At 48.7% G+C, this 23,797-nt stretch overlaps 1 protein-coding gene across 8 annotated transcripts in view; it reads left to right on the forward strand.

Annotated features, from left to right (window-relative positions):
• Positions 1-23,797, forward strand: part of ATXN7L1 (ataxin 7 like 1) — a 226,481-nt gene that overhangs the window by 133,108 nt on the left and 69,576 nt on the right. The window contains exon 1 of one of the 8 annotated variants that reach the window (XM_073898673.1): positions 23,196-23,214. The exons of 6 other annotated variants lie outside the window; for them this stretch is intronic. The gene's annotated coding sequence lies outside the window, so the exon portion shown is untranslated. Of the gene's footprint in view, positions 1-23,195; positions 23,215-23,323; positions 23,695-23,797 lie in introns of those variants that run through there. One more of the 8 variants, XM_073898669.1, reaches the window with a different exon arrangement.

Raw genomic sequence — 23,797 nt, forward strand, 5'->3', positions numbered from 1 at the left:
AACTTCTCTCCTCTCCTTAACTCTGTGTTCTGGACCTTGTTAGTCCTGCATAAGAGGTTGAACTGTGCCCCCTCAAAAAAGATATGCTCAAATCCCACCACCCCTACCTGTGAATGTGACCGTATTTGGACATAGAGTGTGCAGACACAATTGGGGTAAGGCGGGGTTGTGTTGGATTAGGGTGGATGCTAAATCCAATTTGCGCCCACCTTACTCCTAAAGGCTGCTGTCCTTATGAGAGAAAGGACAGAAAGATTTGGACACAGCAGAAGCTAGGAGGGAAACCTGAACGAACTCTTCCTCAAGGTTTTCAGAAGGGACCCACCCTGCCAGCAACTTGATTTCAGAATTCTGGCCTCCTGAACTGCGAAAGAATACTTTTCTGTTGTTTTAAGCCACCCGGTTGATGGTACTTTGTGCCAGCAGCCCTGGAAACTAATATGACCTCTCTTTTGGTTCTCTTGAAAAAGGAGGCTTTGAACCCAAATATCCTGTTTCCGTCAAAGAAAGATTCAGTTCCACATCCAGCAATGACTTTCAGTTCCAAAATCTGACCTTCTCCTGTTCTCCCCTTGTGGCAAAATCAAGTGCTAATTGACTATTTTAGTGACTGCGTGGACACTTGAAGTCTGTTTGCTCTGACCCCAGCAGCCCAGCTCAACAGCTCGGCATCCTGGAGCTGCCCCTGGGGGCGGAGCTAAAATCCATCAACAGACCAAAGAGAACAGTTTGTGGCTTCCGTGCTCTATAGCATTCATAGGGAAGAGACTAAGGGCCGTGGGCCATCCTGGTTTGTACCAACCTGAAACACACGGGCTTTACTACAAAATGCACATACAGGGGCCGGGAGTAGGGTGAGCAGCCTGGTCCTAGGTTCTCCGTGGCTAGTGTTTTCCTTCAAAGGATCCGCCCAGGATTCATTGAGTCTTCCATAATATCATAAAATTTCAGAGCTGCAAAAGACCTGGGGTATGATTACAGTCCAACTCTCCACCCCATTTTATTTATAATAATGCCATCTGCTATTGTTGAATAACAATATAAATAATACCAAATACTTATTGAATACATATTGTGTGCCAGGAAATTTTCTCTCTTTTTTTAAGATTTTATTTATTTATTTATTTATTTGAGAGAGAGACAGCACGAGCGGAGGGAAGGGCAGAGGGAGAGGGAGAAGCAGACTCCCTGCTGAGCAGGAGCCCAATGTGGGGGCTCCATCCCAGGATCCTGAGATCATGACCTGAGCCAAAATCAAGAGTCAGACACTCACCCGACTGAGCCACCCAGGCGCCCCTGTGCCAGGAAATTTCCTAAGTGGGCTGTGTATATTAACATATTTAATCATCACAGTAACACTTTGCCACAGGGACTCTCATTATTCCCAGTCTACAGATAAGGAAGCCGAGGTACAGAGAGAAAAGGAACCTGGCCAGAGAGCAACAGCTCACAAATGACAGAATCATGTTTGCCTCACCCTGAGCCCTCTGCTCTGCAGAGATGCAACACGATAGGATATGCCTTACTCCATGCACCAAACAGCAAGAGCATCAAGATCGGGAGCCACAGTGCCTGAAAACCGGAAGTGGGACTGTGTCTTCTTTTTTTTTTTTTAATGTTTTATTTATTTATTCATGAGAGTCAGAGAGAGAGAGAGAGAGAGAGAGGCAGAGGCAGAGGGAGAAGCAGGCTCCCCGCCCAGCAGGGAGCCCGATGCGGAACTCGATCCCAGGACCCTGGGATCATAACCTGAGCCGAAGGCAGACGCTTAACCATCTGAGCCACCCAGGCGCCCATGAGACTGTGTCTTCTTAATATAGACCCAGCTGCACACGAGTGTGTGTGCTGGCACCTGTGTGTCCATCACGTGCGTGCACACACACACACCCCTCTTAAAAGGAGGGACCACTGGTCACTTCCAGGAGAACACAAGTTTAGAAGAAGGCATTTAGGAGAAAGACCCCATTGTGTTATCAATTAGGCTACCCAGTTCCCATTAATGTAAAAAATTTCTCCAAAACAAGTTTTGCCTGGGCGTCTCCCTCCCCAAAATGCGCTAGTCAGAGTTGGATCTGAGAGGGGCAGTAACAGGAAGAGCATGGCCAGCCATCTGGTCTCAAGATGAGGACCGTGGGTCCCACTGGGCAGAGCAGTAGGCTGAGGCTGCCACACTGGCCCCTGGGAATTCTTCCAAGTTTTCCTCTGTGATGGTCCTTCCCCTCTGGCCTGGGGTCTTCGCTGTGTTTGCAAAATGAGGTCCCAGAGGAATGACACCCCCGTCGGTGCCAGCACCTGTTCCCTACCCCCGCTCTGGGACAAGACCCCTTCCCCATGTGGCCGGGCCTCCAGGAGGGGCTGTGATAGATGCACTCTGTGCGGGAGAACAGGACGCACACAGGAAAGCATAGCTGCTCTCCAGCTGGCCTGCCGCAGACCTGTCTGGTGGCTTCGGGGGACGGTTATTAATGATGAGCCGCTTGAAGGCCAGCTGTGCCGGAGGATCCAGGAATCGGTCCAGCAGCTAGGTGCGGTGCGGTCCCCTGCCCGTCGCTGGGCTTCTCCCGGAGTCAGTCTTCCGTTCCGCTCCTTCTCCTGCTTCCCTGGGAGAAGGGAGGGCGCGCGCTGGAGGCTGTGGGAGCATCAGCAGAGCCAGAGATGTGGGGGGACTTCCATGCCGTGTCACACTGTAACTCTGTGGGTGTCCTCTCTCCTCGTTCCAGCCGACAGCCCACTGGCTGGAGGGAGTGAGGTCGGGCAGGAAGGCCCCCGCCGTCTGAAGCCACCACCAGCACCCTAGCAGCGGAATCCCATGTCAGGTGGCTGTGGTTTTGGCTGCCCAGACTGTTGCAGGGATGAAAGGTCATCTTGCTAGAATTTCTGGGGGGTCAGTGCACAGACAGAGAAGCCATGTGTGGGGAGCCGGGGAGAAGTTCCCGTTGCCCCCGCGCTGAAGAGAATAGAAAGGCCACAGGGAGGGAAGTAAAACACATGCTTGTGGAGGGAGGCAGGGCTGCCCTGGGAGCCTGCTTGGCGCTTCCCAAGGCTTTGCTCTGCCTCGGCCAGACAGGTAGAGAGCACCCTGGGGTCTTCCAGTGGCTGCCCAAAGGACACCAGCTCCTCTGAGGTAAGGAGAAGTACCTGGGTTACTACAAAGCCAGGGTTAGCTCTGCCTGCTCCAGTCTACACTCTGCAGGTATTAATGAATGAGCCACCTGCACTGAGGATAACAGCCCAGAGAAACAACTGTGGGCCAAGGACGGCACCAGGATCAAGATTACAGCCTTCCGGAGAGGTATTCAGACTGTTTAACGAAGCCAGAAGCAGAGTCTAGGTCCCAGATTCCCGCCCATGCCCCCAAGGCTTAAGATATAATTGCAGTAATAAGGTAGAAGACCTTTAAGGGATTAGACAGTCACCCCAGGTTTTAGAAGAATCCCGAGTTTGGAGCACGGCTGAAGGGAGGCTCCTTTCCTAGGCTCCGCGGCAGCACCACCTATGAGTGCGTTCTTGGCCAGTCCCTTCTGTTCCCTGCCATTTGCTGAGTAGCAGAAATCGACTTCAAAAGCAGGGCTCACTCCCTGTGCTGTTGCTTTTTTCTGTAAGCGGTGGGTTTTAGTCTGTCCTCGGTCTGTGGAGCTGCCTAATCCTAACTTCCTGTCTCCACTGTGGGGTCCAGGTATACCCCCGATTTAAATAGGTGTCAGATTTACCCCAAATGTAACGTAATCCCTCCTTTCTGAGGGGCTTCGATTCCTGACCTGCATCCCCTATACTCGCTCCTGCGCGAGGGTCTGGGGAGTCCTAACCTAGTGAACTAAGACACAGTCATGCATGCATTTAGGAAACCAGAAAGACCTAGAGCCCCAGGCAGCAATTGTGTTTGTGGAAGCCTTTAACCTGGAAAGGCTTACACGAATCTCTGGGATACTGGTTTTGTCAACTACCCGTGTTCCCTAGAGAGGGCCTCCCAAGCCTCCGAGATGTGGGAGGTGGGGCAGAGCCTACACGGGGGGCCTCCTGTACTGAGTGTGGGAGAAGGGTGTTCCCCACAGGAAAACTAAAGTCTGTTACTGGAAGAAGAGACAAAGGGGGAATGAATGCTGGGCAGGCCACACTACCAAACGTTCTCCTTACCCATCCACTCCCTTATCTCTTTCCCTCCTTACCCTTCCCTTATCTGCCCTTCAACTACTGACTGCAAAAGGAGAGGAAGCTCTCTGTTGTAGTGGGCAAGGTGTGTGGGCCTGCCGACCACCATGGATGGTCTGTGAACTCGTCTTGTTCATTTGGGATCTGGATGTAATATGGACGTGCCACAGGCAATGTGATACCTGACTTCCATTCGTTACCTGTTTGAGCTCTTTCCACCCCTGGGGCCACTGCGTCCTTGCTCAACTCAGAGGCCTTCCCCACAAGCCGAATTCTCTCTCCCTGACCTGCACTCGACCTGTACTTGGGTGCCGCAGACTTCTCTCAGCTTTTGTTTTGTTCTGGACTTCCTGTTCTATTTTTGAACAGTTGTAGCCTGGACACATGCCTTGGCAGACCCAGAGCGCATGGGAATGGCTAGCATCCGACATGAATACCTGCCGGGCAGTGAGTGACCTGGGTTTGCCCCAAGCGCAAGGTGGCTGCCTGCCTCCTGTCCGTCTTCGTCCTCCACCCTCCCAACCTGGCTGGCCACATTCTCTCCTCCTGTCAACAGCTACACGAGAACTGAGCGTGAAGAGGTGTTTCCTTGCCTGGGAGATTCCAGAGAGTTTATGGCCATCTGTGCCCCTTCGCTCCAGAGAGCCCTCAGGCATCCCCACCCAGAAGGCGGATGTGGCCCTGACCCTTTGGAACAGTGGGTCGGGCAAACACTGTTGTAGCTTTCCAAACCTTCTTCTATCCTGTCCACCCCGAAGGAGGAGGTGGATCGAATTTACCTGGGTTCTTCCGATCGCTCAGCCTACCGAAGAGGCACACAGGAACTCAGAATTCGAACCACTGACTTGCTGGCTCTCATCCAGATGAGAACTTCTGCAAAGTGCCCTACCCTTCCTGTGGCCACTGGGGCTGGACCCACGTGGGTCTGTAGCCCACGTGAGCACTCTTTCCCACTCCGGTGTCCTGCCGCAGATTAACTGGGCTACCTAGCGTAGGCATAGGACTCAACCTAAGGGGCCATCCTGTTGTTATTTTTACGTCTGGTGTTTTGATATCTTTGCTAGTGTTTTAAAAGGGGAGCAGTTTTATTTATTTATTTAAGATTTTATTTATTTATTTCAGAGTGAGGGAGAGAGAGAGAACAAGCTGGGGGGGGAGGGGCAGAGGCAGAGGGAGAAGCAGACTCCCCGCTGAGCAGGGAGCCCGATGCGGGACTCCATCCCAGGACCCCAGGATCGTGACCTGAGCCAAAGGCTTAACGACTGAGCCACTCAGGCACCCCATAAATAAGTCTTTAAAAAGATTTTTTTTCGTAATGTGGGGAAATGTTCGCAATGTGAAAAATAAATAACAGTAAATACACTTAATACACAGTGCTTAGTACAATCTCGTTTTTTAAAATATGCATATACGTGAATTTATAAACCAAAAGGTGTGGTGACCATGGGTAATTTTTCTTCCTCGTTCATGTCTGAATTTTTTTTTAAAGATTTTATTTATTTGAGAGAGAAACACAGCGAGAGAGGGAACACAAGCAGGGGCAGAGGGAGAGGGAGAAGCAGGCTCCCCACTGAGCAGGGAGCCCAATGTGGGGCTCGATCCCAGGACCCCGGGATCATGACCCTGGCCGAAGGCAGATGCTTAACAACTGAGCCACCCAGGCACTCCCATGTCTGAATTTTCTAAATCTTTTGTTACACACATATTGCTTATATGATTCAACTTTTTTTTACGATTTTTATTTTTAAGACATCTCCACCCCCAACGTGGGGCTCAAACTTGCAACTCCAAGATCAAGAGTCACAGGCTGCATCGACTGAGCCAGCCAGGCGCCCCATATGATTCGATTTTTTAAACATTTTAACAAACCAGTAACATAACAGTGCCAGAGTTAAGGTGCATATGAGAACCCACTTCAGTTTTGGAGTTTGTTAGGTGTTTTGTTTGTTTCTAGACCAGAATTGAAATGGATCAGAAAAAAAACTGGGCCCCTCATACAAAATATCTAATGTTTTTGTGGAGATTTTCAAATCCTGGAGGGAATAATGAAAAATGAGGTCTGCTCAGGTTTTCATTTTACCACCTACACCCTGTCATTGAAATTTTTCCTTACAGGTGTGAAGACTAACTACTGACATGTCCCAGTGGGATTTTAATTTATATAATAGAGCTAGGATTACATTTTTTCTTATCTTTTAAAAAATCCTTTAAATTCTACTTGTACCCCCTTCTCTTGAGTGAAAAGCGGATTTGATGGCAGCTTACTAAGGTAGGGATGACGGAAATGCCCCCTGAGGCTCCCTTCCTCTACCACATCATTTTTTTTCTCTCCCCCTTCCCCCACCCCACTTTGGGGAGGGTCCCTTTTCTTTGCTTATACCTGAAGCCTGCTGGTGTCTGATTGGGATGCCCCAGCCATAATCAGCTTGACAACTGCTTCCTCCAAGTGTCTGTAGGACTGGGGATGGGAGGATTGGTTTGGTTCCGAAAGGACCGAAATCGTCATTGTAGTACTGGGTGTGTGCTTAGAGCCGATTTTTCACACCATGATCCCTGCTCCACTTCTGGGGTATGGGATTGGGTACATTTTTTGACAACTTTACCAGGTGTCATAGGGAAGTAGTGAAGAGCAAAGCTATTCCTTTACATGTGAATGTCCGCCATTCACAAGTGAGCACTCCTCCCACACCTTGGGGTTGGGATCTTTGACCATATTGGAGACACGTGCTGCACCTGGGTGTAATAGTAATGCCCTTGGGCATTATTTAGATAGCTCACCACTCCAGTTATTCGAGATTATAACTTATTTTTTTTTTAAGCTTTTCTCGGTTTGGCACCAAAGAATTTAGGATGCAGACTGTTGTAAAGCATGATACAAAAGAACGTGAATTTTAGAAAATTGGGAAGCTCTGAGAAATTCCTGGGGCCACCCAATGCTGGGCACTTCCTGAGTGCGTTTTATACAGTTCTCTCTCTTAATGCTCCCGTGAACTCCAGGAGGTGGATATTGCATCCCTGTTCTCAAGATGAGGGGGGAAAAAAAGCTCAGACAAGTTAACATTCTTTGCCCAAAGTTTCTGAGCTGGTAACTGCTGCTGGAGCTGGGTTTTGCACCCCTGCCTAGTTCTTGCTGGCATACCGGGCCACCTCCCAGAACATTCAGCGAAGCAGTGAAATATGCCTAAAGTTACACTTGGGCCGTTACTACGGGTCTGGCCTAAGAAATGAACTTCCAGGGCACCTGGGTGGCTCAGTTGGTTAAGCGACTGCCTTCAGCTCAGGTCATGATCCTGGAGTCCCGGGATCGAGTCCCACATCGGGCTCCCTGCTCAGCGGGGAGTCTGCTTCTCCCTCTGACCTTTCTCCCTCTGACCTTTCTCTCTCTCTCATTCTCTCTCTCTCAAATAAATAAATAAAATCTTAAAAAAAAAAAAAAAAAGAAATGAACTTCCATCAAGTTTGCTTTGGATATAGGCCTTCTCCAACTCCAGCATGCAGCGGAGTGTCCTGGGGAGCTGGTAAAGCGCAGATCTGGGGTGGGTACCCCCTGAGGCCAATGCTGATGCTGCAGATCAGAGGCCTCGTCCTGGGATAACACAGCCCTAGGTATGGAAGCAGATCTTGGCAGGTGAAGGCTCTGTTATGCAGAATATGGATTTAAATTCTGCCCCTGCCAGTGAGTGGGTGGCTTGGGCAAGCTATTTAACCTCTCTGGACTTGCTTACTCATCTTGAAAATAAGAATTTAAATAGCAGCTCCTTCTCCGAGTTATGAGGATTAGATGAGATAAGCCATGTGAAGTACTTCCAATTGATAGTTCTTAATCAGGATTTGCTTTGATTAGGAACACGTGGAGCCACACCACCCTGGGGTGGAGGAAAGAACTCTGGGCTTGAGTCCGAAGGCTTGAGATCCTGCCTGGCCCACTTCTGTAAGCGCGGAGTCTCACCGGGGGTGGGGGTCCCACCGAGCCCTCATGTGCCTCCGGGCAGAAGGGCGGACTGGTACCTGCGTAGCCTTTTGCTCTGGGAACCTGTAGGAGCTTGGATGCCGGGAGTCCTCTGGAGCCTCCCGACTGGGGCTTTCCGTGGATGCCTGCGTGGCTTCCGGGCCCACGTCAGACACGGCTCAGGCAGGGTGCACACAGCCAGGGCCCTGCACCAGCTGTCCCGCCAGAGCCCTAACCTTCCCCCTGGGGCCTGGGGTCACCCTTACTGCGACTATGCCTGCTACTGTTTAAGAGCCTCGGGCCCTGCTTCCTTTTCACTGCATTTTGTTTCATTTCTGTGTCACGAAGGCCCTGTGGACCCGTGTGTGGAAATACAGAAGCACGGGTGCTTCTCCCCAGGGCCCTCTCCGCACTTCACGTGCTGCGCTCCTGCAGCAGCTCGGGCTCTGGGGCCGCTCAGCCGTGTCTGTGGTGTGGGCATTGCCCCCGGAGCCCCGCCGCGGCACCCTGCTCCGCAGCAGAGCGTGGTCATTTAGAGCCTTCGTGCACAGGGTGTTGTTCCCAGATGAACAGCATCCCAGATGAAGACCCCAGGCCCCATCCCTGGCTCTTGGAAGATGTAGGTTTTACTATTACTCAGGGCCGGTGAGGTCAACAGATCAGGAGATCACTGCCATTGACAAGGTACTTGTTGCAGTTCCAAAGAGGAGGAGGCCTGCTGTGTCACTCAGGGCCACAGGAGGAAGCACCTGGGTCAGTCAGGCAGCAGAGGAAATGGGGAAAGCAGAGGCAAGAGCCTTTACTGTGGTTTCAGTGGGAAGGAACAGGTAAAGCAGAGTAAGCAGGCGTAGCATTGGCTAGTTGGAATAATCGAAGCAGGCTCTGGGGTGTAGGGGCTGTCTCTGATTATCTGTATCCGACCCTGGGGTGATTGGGACAAGGGACTAGTAGCCCAGACTGTCAAGGAGGTGGTTGTGGGTATGGGCTTTAGATTGATTGATTTGCGTATGAAAGAAACACTTGTGGGTGAGTCCTTTGCTGTCTCTAGGAATTTGGCCAGCCCAGGGTCAGCAAGGCCCTCAGATGTCAAAGCATCAGAAATACAGAAGAATAAAAAGGCATGATTAAGACGCTGACATACGGAATCTGCATTTTAACCAGATCTTCAGGTAATTAATGAGCACACTAAAGTTTGAGAAGCGCTTCTCTAGGGCATTCTTCTCTGACATTTTGGAATTGGGTCTGCTAAAAGCAAGAGAGCAACAGACGCCCTAAGCCATTCTGTGCTGAAGAAGCAGGAATGGTGGGGCGCTGGGTGGCTCGGGCAGTTAAGCATCTGGCTCTTGATTTCAGCTCCGGTCATGATCTCAGTGTCCTGAGATCGAGCCCCGCACCCCAGCCCCACATCCCAGCAGGCCCGGAGCCTGCTTAAGAGTCTCTCTCGCCCTCTCCCTCTGCCCCGCCCCCTGCATGCGCACAGGCGTGCTCTCTCTCACTCTCTCTCTAAAAAAAAAAAGCAGGGATGGTGACTACGGATTTGGGAGACTAGCTACATTGAAATCTCAAGCGGACAGCTAAGAGAAGAACATCCCAGAACATTAACAACGCTTTCCATTTCCTGGGCATATGCTACTAATATTCTTTTGATCGTTAATAATGATTGATGTAGCCATAGGTACTCGGAAAACAAATGTGGTATTCATTTCTATAACAGAACTTATTTAAAAGTAGGGAACTTACCACCTCATCGTGAATGGAGAGAAAAGCCAGTGTTTTTATCCCCTTTTACAATGGGAAAATGGGTCAATAAATTATCCCATAAAACTCAGGTTTCCTCTCCTCTCCAGTGAGTAGTGCTTCAGTTTCTTGTCATGGGACATTAATCTCTTTGGTAGGACCAGTTAGCTCTTCGGGTGACCGGTGCAACTTCCATTTGTCAGCACGCACAGAAACTCCTCTAGAAGGAGCCCCGCCTGGCCCACTCCACTTGGAGAAGAGGCAGTATATTGAGAGAGAATCGAGAGCAAGAAGAACCAGAGCCAAGTGTGGGTGTCGCTTAGAATCACAGTGCTTGGACATAAAGGGACCTTTGAATCCATCCAGTGAAATCTCTCCTTTTAAAGATAAGGACCTGAGGCCCAAAATATTCGTAGCTTGCATGAGGCTCTGGGACTCCTGGATGCAGAGACAGGGCAGGATGCAGGCTGCAGGCCCAGGGCCAGCCCTCACTGTTCTCCATGGCCGTGGAGTCACTTTCTTCCCCTCCTCTCCCCCACCCTCCCCGTTTCGGCTGAGAGCCTCCTCTTAGATGCGAGCCAAGCACTTCATGCCCAGTCTGGCTGTGCTGGGGGCACAGCCGTGCATTTCATTTCTTTGCTTTATTTACACCCAGCCTTGTTGAGAAAGGATTTAAGGCTGCTTGTAAAATTGCAGACAACAGAGCAAGATAAAATAAATTTCAAATAAGTGAGAAAGATGATACAAAGAAGCAAGTAGCTTCCCGGCAGCTTTGCCCAGCGCCCTCCCACTCGGGCTCTTGAGTGAGCGCCCGGTCCTGAAATCCACATGATCGCTGTGGGGTCTGCGCGCACATGGCCCCTCTAAGTCAGCACTTTGGTGGGTTTTTCCTCCCTGGCTGCTATTAGAGCTTCTCCCCCTTTGCGGTCAGGATGCCCTTTTGAAGGTCACTTTGAGGAACTTGGAAATTCTCGGCAGTGGGTGACATGGGCCGGGCTCGCCACGGTAGTGGATGGTGGCACGGATGGGGTTGTTGCGCTGTCCTCGCTCTGTTAAGGCCAGGCAGGAGAGAAGAGCTCGCTGCTCCGCAGAACCTTGGGACCGTTGGAGCTGTCCCGTACACGTGTCCTTCTTGGCCCCTACAGGCTGGGAGGAGGAGGCTGAGGGTCGCCAGAGTTCACACCATTGCTTTTCGCCACCCCCTGCTCATCTTTTATCCCTTTTGCACCATGTCGGCTTCTGCTTCAGCTCTGACGTCTTGGTTCTGGAAGGCCAGCTCCCTGGACGCTTTGACTTCTTCATGCAAAGGACCCAGGCATCCTCCCTGCTCTGTGGACCTCCACTGTCTCCCACAGAGAGGCCTCGTTCTCAGGCAGGCTCTCCCTCAGGCTCTCTGACTTCCTGGGCCTTGTCCCGACCCCCCACTGGTGTGGGTGGCTTCTTTGATCCCTTCCAAGACCCTGCTGCTGCCGAATGAATCAAAGCTAACCCCAGCAGAAATCCCAGGACCCATGACAGCTCTTACCCCAGTCATGTCTGGAAATGTGCATTTTGTGGCTGTCATAGTAACCAGCATTGATTAGATCAGAGGTGCTAAGTGCTCTGCCATGCCTGGGACAGTGCCGCCCCAGGAAAAATTATCCCACCAAAAATGCCAGGTGCATCCCTGCTGATAAACACTGATAAGAACTCAGGAACGCCTAAATATTTACACGCGTACAGTAGCATCCCAACAGCCACGCTGCAGACTTCTTGGTTTGTGCCCAAGAGTTTCATGGGAGGAAATCACTAAATTATTTTTATCTACACAGTGTGGTTAGAAAGAATCACATTCTGAAGGGTCAGGCTCTGCTGGGAATTGTTTATTTCATTAGGCCGGAATCCCACGGTCAGATCAAGCTGCGGCTCAGCTCAGGTCATGCATCTGGGACCCAGTAACTTCTCAGCTCAGCTGGGCATCCTGGAGTTGGTGAGCACCCCATGAACCGCCAGGGCTGCCTGGCCCATGGGTGCTGTCAGATCACCCCCAGCCCCCAAGACGATGCTGGTAGCTGGCAAGCACCAACGACGTGTAACTGGTTGCATTGGGAATATTTCTCCAGAGGTGTTTTGTTGGTTTGGTTTTTTTGTTTTTTGGGGTTTTTTTTGTAACAAGCAAAGGAGACGAGCACTCAAAATTAAATAGACTGCTGCCTCTTATAAAAACCCGCTCTCATGCTCTTAGGCTTAAAAAATAATTTTTGAGGGGCACCTGGGTGGCTCAGTCGGTTAAGCGTCTGCCTTCAGCTCAGGTCATGATCCCAGGGTCCTGGGATTGAGCCCTGCATCGGGCTCCCTGCTCAGCGGGAAGCCTGCTTCTCTCTCTCCCTCTGCCTGCCGCTCCCTCTGCTTGTGCTCTCTCTTTCTCTCTCAAATAGATAAGTGAAATCTATTAAAATAATAATAATTTTTGAGCCCACTGGCTAAGACAAGTAGACCACTAAAAACTGCCGGCCTAGCTGGTCCCTGCATTCTCTCTCGCTTTACTGTGCACTGGCGAATCATTTCATGACTTATCTGCATGTTCTCTAGCACACTTGGAGTACCAGTGCTGAGACGGGAGCTTTGACTTGGGCTCTTTAGGGAATCGTAGGAGAGGGAGGCCGGCCCGCGGGTCAGTCCAGAGCTGTGTACCACGCACTAAGTGGACATGCTTCCAGGATGTCCTGGAAGCACCGAGAAGTGGACTGGAGTGCGACCCAGGAGAGGTGCAGGGTGACACGGTCCCCCAGATAGCCCGAACGTGGTACCCTGTGCACTGGATCTTGAAAGAAGACGAAGAGTTAACCAAGGTGAAGACCGAAAGGGTGGATTCCAGGGAGAGAACACTGTGCACCAAGTCACAGAGGCATGAAACAAAAGGCTCTCAGTAGTCCAGTGTGGCAGGAGGGAAGGATGCCGGGGGGAGGGTATCAGAATGAGCCAGAGCGCCCAGTGCCTTGGAGGCGAGTGCTGTGACCGATTCCTAGGGACTGATTCTTCCCCGGCTCAAAGACGAGAGAGGCCATTACACATCTCTCAATGCCACATGTCAATCAAAATAATTAAAAGCAAAAGAACTGGAAAGCTGGTTCATATATTCCAACATCCATCTAGCTTCCCCCCCCAAAAAAAAGCTTTTAATAAAATAAGATGAAGTGCCAAAAGATGTGTGTGTTCAATAGCAGGACACGAAGTGAGTAGAGTAGAAGTAATAAAAATAAAATAAAATTTTAAAAAACTCAGTCCCTGCCACACCGAGGAATTGCTAACTCTGGATAGCAGAGCCTACTTGGGTTCGGAGTCCAACAGAGCTCAAGTCCTAAATTCAGGTTCTGCCTTGATTCACTTAAGTTTTAACTGCTCTGGACTTTGATTGCCTCATTCAGACTTTGAGGGTGATGATACCAGTTCATCGTGTTATTGTGAAGATTAAACCATGTCATCCCAGTGGTTTTTATTAACAGTTTGTTGTGTTGTTTTGTTTTATAAGTAATCTCTCCTCCCAGTGTGGGGCTCAGACTCACAATCCTGAGATTCGGAGTCACGCTCTACCGAGTGAGCCAGCCAGGCACCCCTGCCCGCTGGTTATTTGTTACTTTTTAAGGTACTAACTTAATCCAGAGCAAACAGCAAATTATGGTATATGAAGATCAGTGATCATTTAGTGGAGTAAAGAACAATCACAGATTAGTTAATAAAATAGATTCTAGAAAGAAAATAATTCCAATTCATTTCTGTTATTCACTGGACAAATTCTGTCACATACTTTTTTTTTAAGATTTTATTTATTTATTTGCCAGAGAGAGAGAGAGAGAGAGTATGAGCGGGGCGGTGGGTGGGGGGCAGAGGCAGAGGAAGAAGCAGACTCCCCACTGAGCAGGGAGCCCGAAGCAGGGCTCTATCCCAGGACCCAGAGATCATGACTTGAGCCGAAGGCAGATGTCCAACCGACTGAGCTACCCAGGTGCCCAAAAAGGAATATATTTTAAGGGATCCCTTCCTGAAATCTACCCCCTAGAGACTCACCCAGAGGCATGCTCACTGTGGACTGACATTAGCTGGTTTGGCTGTACAGAACTCCTAGGTTCTGGTCGGAAACAGTTGCCACTGTAGAACGTTGTAGAAGGATGAGGTGGAGAGGACTGCTTTTCCCCCATAACCTCGCTACCAGGTTATAGTGAATTTTCCCGTCAGACTGAAGGCTTCCATAGATAACAGCATTGATCAAACAAACGTGTATCTACTAGTGGGAAGAAAACAATTGACTTAACCTACTCGGTAAACGTGATGAAGTCCCGGGCGCCTGGGTGGCTCAGTTGGTTAAGCAACTGCCTTCGGCTCAGGTCATGATCCTGGAGTCCCAGGATCGAGTCCCACATCGGACTCCCTGCTCGGCAGGGAATCTTGCTTCTGCCTCTGACCCTCTTCCCTCTCATGCTCTCTATCTCTCATTCTCTCTCTCTCTCTCAAATAAATAAATAAAATCTTTAAAAAAAAAAAATGTGATGAAGTCCTAGCCTCCCCTCCTTGGAGGTATCCCAGCCATACCTATAGAAAAGGTTCCCTCGAGGCAGCTATAAGAATATTCCAAACACAGGACTCTATTTCCCCAAATCAGCACCATGCTGTCATCAACCCTTCTAATTCACTGGCTGCACAAGGCAGCCTCTGGTGCAATCCATAAGGGTGAAGGGACAGGCCTCGCTGGATTCAAACGCCCTGTTTATTCAAGGGTGGGATATCTCGAAAGGTCTTTGGCCAGGGCACATATCTTGAATACCTCTAATGTCACCAAAAAGAATCCATTTCTAGCATTCCTTATACTAAGTCACAAGTTTCACCAAACAGAAGCCCATTTTTTTTTGTTCAGAGTGTTGATCAAAATATGGATAGTGAAAGGATTTAAAGTAGCCAGCCACTTTGGGGGATTTTGTGGTGGATTTGTTGTTGTTTTTTTTTTTAATTTTTATTAAGTTTTTTATTTCAGTTCCAGTATAGTTAAAAAACCTGTTATATTAGTTTCAGGTGTGCAATATGGTGATTCGGCAATTCTGTACATTACTCAGTGCTCATTATGATAAGTGTACTCTTTAATCCCCATCACCTACTTTGCCTGCCCCCCCAGGTGGGCCTCCCCTTAAAGCAGCCACTTTTGGAGTGTGACCTCCCAGATTAATACCGGTTGCCCAATCTGGACTTTGTATTTTTTTTCCTTTTTTTTTTAAGATTTTATTTATTTTTTGGGGGGGAGAGCAATTGAAAGAACGAGTTGGGGGGAGGGGCAGAGGGAGAAGCAGAGTCCCTGAGGAGCAAGGACCCTGACGTGGGACTTGACCCCAGGATCCTGGGATCATGACCTAAGCCAAAGGCAGACGCTTAACCAACTGAGCCACCAGGGCGCCCCTGGACTTTGTATTCTTGATAGCATGTGAGCTGATCACCCCTAGAGGTAAAGCCCAGACTCTGGCTTATTCACAATAGAACACCAGTCAGACTCAAATACTTTTTTTCTCTTTTATTTATTTTTACTCAAGTACTTTAAATTATAGACATTGTAACCAAGTTCCATTTCTCCCTCCTATTCAAAAGGTATTCAGTGGCGGGCAGGGGGGCTGGATTATATCCAAAGTGACCATAAAATCCTGGATTGTTTGGGAAAGTTGCCCTGGGACCGGCACATCCATTTCACACCACCGTTTACTTTCAGAGGTGTCCAGTTGGATAATAAAGTATATGGTTACTCTATAGACAATGCTGTAGCACAGAACAAAAAGAACACACCCAGGAGAACTGGGTTTGAATCCTGTCTCTACCAGTTCCCAGTAGGCAGGCCTTAGGCAAATTGCCTCACTCTGATAAATTTTACATTCCTCATTTGTAAACCAAGAGTGCTTGCCCTGCCCTCCCTCCCTAGTCATTTTTTAAGGGAGGTACCAGTTACGCCACGGACGTGAATAAACTTTGTGGAGAGAACAGCACTAACAAGAGTTAGGGTCCTGTCCCTAAACCCAACTTTGGTTTATGCTTTGATTTGACTCTGGCTTGGGAGCAAACTAGCTTTAGAATATAGGTGACAGGGGCACCTAGGTGGCGCAGTCGGCTAAGCTTTTGGCTCAGGATGTGATCTCAAAGTGGTGAGATCGAGCCCCGCGTTGGCTCCCTGCTCAGTTCGGAGTCTGCTTAAGACTTTCTCTGTGGCCCTGCTCTCTCTCGGCCCCTCCCCCCATCTGCTTTCCCATTTGGGCATGCACTCTCTCTGTCTCTCAAATAAATCTTTCGACTGTAGATCATGTCAGCTCTTTCACTTGTCTTCCTGTAGAATGGAGAGACCCCATGGGTAGCCCTGTTTCTGCAGGGAAGTAAAAGCCCTCCGCTTCTTGGGGATTTACTTTTCCCTTTAATTCCATCAGAAAAGAGAGCATGAGCCTTACAAGTACAACCGTAAGCCTTTCCTTTGCCTTAAAGTGCATTAATGTAAACATTTTCTAGTAAAGATTCAACTTACCCTTCTTTATATGAGTAGAACTCTTTTGAGAGTTTGAGAAGACCTAACTAGTGAGAGCTAAAGGTGAAAGCCCCACCTGAGTATCCTGCCTCCTTGATGCCAGGACAAAACAAAGTTTCCATGGCAACAGTCACAACTGAGGTGAGGATGGGGCAGGACCCCCCCGGCAGAAGTATATTGTTTTGCATAATAACGTAGTTTTATTTTTTTCAAAGTGAAAATTGCTTTTCTTTATTATTATAAAAGTAATACATTGTAAAAACTGCCCAAATTTTGAGAAATATAAGAAAGTAAATATTTTGGTGTAAAACTTGACCATCGTTTTTCTGCATATATGTGTTTGTCTATGTGTTATACATGTGTATCTATATGCATATATCTTTTATTTAAAGAGAATAAAAGTGGAATCCTATTATAGACATTATTTTGAAATCTGCCTTCCCCCCCCATTTAAAATTGTTGAGGACACATTTCAGTAAGTATAGTTCTACATCATCATTTTTATAGCTTCCTAGCATTCCACGGAGTAGCAGGGTCAGAAATTTACTTACCCAGGGCCTGATTACTTGTTATTTAGGTTTGCGTAGGGGCACAGGATCTACCCCTTTTGCTGTAATTTTTTTAAAAATCAATACAAGATACCTACTCTCAAAAAAAAAAGGGTATGTACTCTTAATGTACCCATGTGCACATACACATGCACACACTTTTCAAAATTCCTCCAGGGGGAGGTTTCATTTATGGATTAGTTTGTCTTCTTTGCATTTGGGTGGAAAGAGTCCGGACAGCTGAAGTGTAGACCAGGAAGAGCTAGTCGACAACAGGGCAAAGGGCAGCTCGGCTGGGAGCGGAAAGCCAGGCTACAGCATTGCAAACCGCCTAGAGTAGGGTCACTTACTTGCGCAGTCACCTCCTTGTACATGGGAGCCCGGGTCTGGTCGTTCAGGACGCAGGGCTGCTGCTGGGAGCTTCTGTCATTCGGTAACCCTTCAGTGACGAAAGGGCCTCAGCGCTGGAGTACTCTTTCCGAAAAGAAAGACTCGCGTACATGTGCAGGTGTCTCCATGTGGCGCGTCCCATGTCGGTATCCTGAACTCTGCGGCTGAGTGAAGCTCCTTGGGAACCCGGCCAGGAGCCCTCGACGAGCTCTGAGCCCCACAGGGCATCCACGGGAGCACCCATCGGGCTGTCACTGACATGCAGCTTCCACTTAGCGCATCCAGGCACCAGGTTCAGCAAATTAACACCCTGAGAAGCACTAGGGAGGCAGGCCCTGCCAGGAAACAGAAGTGACCCCGGAGTGTGGGAGATTAGAAGTGAACAGCAGAGGGTGGGAAGCGGGGGCCCCGTCTGTGCTGGGCACATCGCCCTGCACACTTTCTCAGTGTTTGCAAACTGCGGGCACTGCCTGTGATGGTGGGGCAGTCAGCTTCATGAGTCCTGGCCAACGTTTTACACGCGGGAGACGAGAACGTTGTCAGCGTGGTTCTTACTTAGTGACGATAAATATCTTTTTTTTAATTTTTTTTTATTTATTTGAAAGAGAGAGAGTGAGCACAAGCAGTGGGAGGGTCAGAGGGAGAGGGAGAAGCAGGCTTCCCACTGAGCAGGGAGCCTGACCTGGGGCTCGATCCCAGGACCCTGGGATCATGACCTGAGCCCGAAGGCAGAGCTCAACCGACTGAGCCACCCAGGTGCCCCATGAAGAGAAATACTATCTTTTGGAATTTTGGTCACATCATGTGGTCACACTAGGGCCCAGGGTAAAATTTATGACTTCCGGTGGATCGGGGTCAGGAAGCTGGAAGGCAACAGGTGTAGGGCTCTGAAGTCATCACCATTTTAAAGCGAGGTTACAACAGAATGCCCTGGTGATCTTGAGTAACACCAAAAAAAAAAAAAAAAAGATCAAACAATGTTCAAAGTCTTCCATTTAAGAAGACAAAGTACAGTGGGATGATCTTTTGGAAAGATTCCTGTTATAAAGTGCCTCCAATTTTTTTTTTGAAGATTTAGTGTTTTAAATTTTAAGTGGAAAGCCTTTCTACCTTCTCCCTACCTTGAATCACAAACATAACTTTTAAAAACACCAAATTTGAGGGGCACCTGGGTGGCTCAGTCAGTTAAAGGCCTTCAGCTCAAGTCATGATCCCAGGGTCCTGCTCAGTGGGGAGCCTGCTTCTCCCTTTCCTTCTGCCCCTCCCCCCTGCTCCTGCACACGCACTCTATCTCTCCCTCACACTCTCTCGCTCGCTCGCTCATGCATTCTCTCTCTCGAATAAATAAAATCTTTTAAAAAAAAACAAAACACCAAATTTGACTGGAGGGGAGGAAAGAGAAATCTAAAAAAATAGCAAAATAAAATATTGTACTTTAAAATAATTGATTAAAAGAAAATTAAACCACCAGATCTGAGACATATTTAATGTGAAGGTAATCACCTTCCAGAGGTATACCTAGTGAGGTATACATGTATCTTTGTGGTGTACATCACGAGGAATTTCAGTCGTTCATTCAAAACGCGTATTAAAAACCCACAGCAAGGCTTTTGTGCTGGGCTAGGTGAGAGCCTTCAAGATAAAGGAGGCTCGGAACTGGCCCTCAAGGAACCTACAGTCCAGTGGTCCGATTCCAGTCAACCCACATATAAAGCCACTTTGCAAATTGTGGTGCAGTAGGACTTACTTAGGCTGGCTGAAATTGATACTCTCCTGAAAACCCCAGGGTATGTGGCCTCCGTGTGGGTACCACTGGCCTCGTGGCTTTGGTCATGAGTCCACATCACCAAGGATTAAGCCAAAAGCCAGTGCCAGGTAAGATCAGGAAGGCTGGCTCAGCCCCTGTGAATCCAGGCAGAGGTGAAGAGCACTGAGCTGGGCCGCAGGTCCTGACCTGAAGGTGTGCAGGGAACATCAGAGACGAGGACCCAAGGGGTGAAGCCAAATCCGTGGCCACAGCTGCTGACATGCTTGCCTTTCTGTCTCCTGACACCTCAGGCCTCTGTCCTTTTTTTTTTTTTGGCTCCATCCTTTTCCTGAACAGCTTTCCACGTGTCCGGGCCATGTTTTGAAGACTTTACTAGTCCTTGACCTGCTTCCTCCTGTGTGTATGGACTCTGAGGCAGCTCCCTCACTAGGGGGAGGCCCGACTCCCAGACTGTGGGTCCAGGGCCCCAGCTCTGTCTCCCCCGATGCCATCCTCCTCCAGGGGCTGGATGTACTGTGCTCACCTGCCTTCCCAAAACCACCGTATCTGTCGACAGAGCACTATTTGTCTGGTCTATGGTAGAACCCCTTTGTGGAGCGCGCCAGTACTAACTACAAGTTTCTGCTAATATTCTATAGCCCGCTCTTAGCCCACTTTCACTAATTTGATAGTACAGATTGGGTGGTCATGCCTCAAGGATTTTCAGAAGTTGCTAATTTTAAATAGCCTACCCTGTCTTTCCTAAATATGCCAGTGCTTGTCGAACCATGTGTTCCACTTCTGGTTTTAAAAAAGCGGTCTCTGCTCAGAGGAGTCACAAGTTATGTGGAAGTACTCTACTCGCTTTGTATCTTGTAAGCAAATGAGTTTTCCTGTCCAGGCTGTTCTCATTTACCCAGGCCCTGTATTCTTTTCAGGCAGCATGGATGCAAATGTCCTGTGGTCACCAAAACAACCTCAAATAAACCAGTGAGAGGTACCACCTGTGCAGTCCTCCGACCACAGAGCCTCTGCAGTCAACAGGAGCTTGTGCGTTTGATTAGTCCTCACCAGCTAGGCTGCTTTAGTCACTTTGAACATAAAGTCCACCTTGACCCCCAGCTCCTCTGGCTTCTATGTTTTCTTGTTGTGTTTTCGGGGAGAAAGGAAGGGAAGAGGTAGATTCATAAGGCAGTGGCCAAACACTGTAGAACTCTAATCTTCACCTCTGGACCATCTCCCCACTGCCCTCCACATTCGGCATCACTGGTCATGACCCTGAGAACTTGGGGCCCCAACAAATGTCCTCGTTCCCCCCCCTACAAACCCTGTGGCCATCTGCAGGAAGTCGCTACCATGTCCCCTCAGAGGGAGTGCCCCAAACCTGCAATAAACTTACTTACAGTATATCACGCAATAGTGATATCATCTTCTATCAAGCTGTGAGCATGTCCACTCGGCACAGACAAGGAACATGACAGGGGGACCCTCCATTTGATCCAATATTTTCAGTGGCCTATGCTGCAAAAGAACTCAACAGAAGCATAGCTCTGAAATACACCCATGAAGAAGACATCCACCAAACCGTGTGCTAAGCCAAATCCCTCCTACATGCAAAACAGTACACCTTGGAAATGCAGACTCCATCATAATGTTCAGCTTGGCAGGCCTGCTGGGACACTCTGCTCAGGCTTCTCCTTAGACGAGGATTAGGGCAAGAGCCAGGGTTAGCACGCCGGTGAACTAATCAAATCAAAGAAGGACAGGGTGCAAACAGGCTGGAGGTGGGGGCTTCCCATTGACATAGGAGCTCTGCTGTCCACATGTCGGAAGCTCACAGGTGTGAAGAACCTTCTGTGTTAGGGAGTTGCAATCTGAACTACTACCGAAAAGCCATGAAGACAATTCTGAGAAAAATCTAGAGATGATGTGCTCTTACAATACAACCACTTTGGTGGCCTTTTTGGTTCAATCATTATGTGTTCTGGGAACATGGCAGAGGCAAGCAAGAAAGGCTGGATGAGGAATTAGGAGACCCTGCGCTGCGTATTATTTGCAGTGTGGCCTTGGACATAATTTGTGGCCTCTCCAGAATCTCAGTGTACTTGTCTGAAAATGGGAATGATAAAGCCCACCACTTTTAAAGTGCTTTGCGAACAGAAAACACCACGCCAGCCCAGCACGCGAGTCCTCGCTCTCTCACTCACAGGCCTCAGCTCCTCAGCCTCAGCTTTGTTCCTTTGTTGCTTGGGCCCTGCCCATTCAGGATGTTTCTGAGGGTCAAATAATATAATGTGCATGAAGGGGACACGTAAACCATGGCGTTCCATGTGAAGGGCACGCCTCGCGAAAGTTCTGGGGTCACTTTATGGAGTCAGTTGCCAACCCAGAGGCCAGGGCTGGTTCAAGACTCACTGCCTTACCTGATCCTTCTCTCCGGTGGCGGCCCCTCCCTCGTCCTCCCCTCCCCCACCCCAGCCTTCTTCCTCCCCAGCTCCTTCCTTTGTCTTGGATGCTTTCAGTTGCCTTTGCTCTTCTCTCTTGATCTGTCAGGCAACTGCTGTGTTTCGCTCCAGGGGGGCTCCATTTCAGATCGCAGCGAAACCATTTCTATATATAGTTTGTAATAAAATGTGGGTTCCTTTGGGAGGAAAGGGGCAGCCAGCAGGTGGGCTCATGTCCACCACCATTGTACTGCTGATCCCTGGAACCAGAGGAACAACATTTACTCTCCAGAATAAATACGAATATGGCCTAAGTCACAGTGGCTTTTCCCAACAACCTGTTACTACTTACTCATTACTTTTCCCTAACCCTCTGGAGTGGGGAAGTGGCAACATTTGATTCTTCAGATCAAAGGTCGGTGATAGATAAATAGTGTAGACCAAGAAAGAACTCACTGAAAATTTAAGCCAACAGGCATTCACTTGGGCAGTTAGAATTGGAATCGAGGAGACACAGATTCTGGTAGAAACCTGGACCATGTTATGTTCTAAGGAAGACAAAGAGGGGGCAGGGCTAGGCGTGCAGTTCTCATTCAGGTCCTCTATGCAAAAGAGGGATTGAAACTAGGCTAGCTGGGATTGGTCGGCTTAACATACCAATAAGGGACTGAACTGTGTTAATTGCACGGGCTCTTTCTGAAATGAAGAGTGAGGATGATTCAGGTGTCAAGATGAGAAGGAAGTTAAGTCCCGCCTGAGGGCTTACAGCTGGTTGAAAGATTTTTTAAAAAAGTTCGTGTCTCCTGCGATAAGGACGTGCAAATATTCCTCCTCCCCTGATGGCCTCCCGACCCCGTTTTAAAGAGACTGTCTTAGCTAGGCTTGCTTGAAATCTTTGATAGATTGATAGATGATGATAGATAGATAGATAGATAGATAGATAGATAGATAGATAGATAGATAGATAGATAATGGGAGGAGGGCTTGAGCCCACTCAGCAATTTAGAATTTCTCACTCTTACATCTGCACGCCAGTTCTCTTGGAATTCAGTTTCTCAAATCCTCAGATAACTCTTAACATTTTATCCGGTTAATTGTTTTGATCCTAACCTGAGATGGTGCTTAGCGCATTCTGGAAAGAAAATGGAAAACCTGGTTAAATAAGCGACGTAAACATTCTTTTTTATTTTTCCAGATAAAAATACTTTATTCACTGTCACCAAAAGAACACAGAGTGCAGTCCTGGATAAAGGAGAAAGCTTGACCCCAGCAACCCTAAACCCAAAGGGGACAAGGAAACCTTTCTCGGGACCAGGACAGAAACAGCCCAGGGACATGGCCCCCTCTGTCTGCTTCCTGTGAGGCTCGGTGATCTCACTGCATGGAGCAGGGAGCTTGGAAGTCCCTTTCCTGTGTCTTGAAATCTCCGTTCAGCACGCCCTTTTTTCTCCTCTGGGATTTGCCAACTTCCAAATCCCAGGGCTTCTGCAGTCACCCCCAGATGTGCGCCAAGGTCTTGGCATTTGCACGATCTCTTAAGTCAATCTCAAAGTAAAAGATGCTTCGAGGAAGCACCCGGTTCCTTCTGCTAATAACGGCAGTTTGTCATGTGACACCTGCCCCTCCCCCCCCCCCGGTTTCTCCCCAAAAACCCCCCCCCCCCCCCACCAATAAACTAGTTTGACGTCTGTCCTTTATCTGCCAACATCTCCATTTCCTTCAAGGTGGTAATCTTTTGCTTTTGTTATTTAAGTTCTGCTTTATTCTTAATTGTTCCCCAATTGCTTTGGGGCTTGCATAAACAGTTAACAAAAACACGGCGCACGAGGCAGCCGTTTCGCTTTCTGTGCTTGTTGTTCTTGGCACTGGGTCAGTTCTATGAACTTCTGGTGTCCAACTGGTAGGACCTGAAACTCTGTGTTTAACAAGTGCCTGTAGTCAAAACAGTTGGCGTGTGCAAGCTCGGCTAGCTGGTGCTCCTGCAGCTGGTCAGTCGTGGGTCCCGGACCCTGCAGAGCACCGGATCTCGTTGCTCTGGTTCAGGGTTGGGCTTTTGTTGTTTAGTTGTTTTTTTGTTTTTGTTTTTTTCCTTTTTTTTTTTTTGTGATGGCATCCGTGCTAATGTGGATCTCTTCAGGTTCCAAAAGTACAACATGTTTACAGTCGTCGTACAATCAGATTAAGTTGGCAGCCTGAGTCTCTGTGTAAGTGGTTTTAGTTTACATTTCTTCTTCTAGCAGGATGTTTTGCATAATTTTGCTGATCCTGGGTTATTTATAGACTTTTCTGAAGAAACGGGGATGCATG

Source organism: Callorhinus ursinus, unplaced genomic scaffold (assembly GCF_003265705.2).
Source record: "Callorhinus ursinus isolate GAN/ISIS: 27379988/994484 unplaced genomic scaffold, GSC_fseal_2.0 scaffold12, whole genome shotgun sequence".
In the NCBI taxonomy this organism is placed as follows: domain Eukaryota; kingdom Metazoa; phylum Chordata; class Mammalia; order Carnivora; family Otariidae; genus Callorhinus; species Callorhinus ursinus.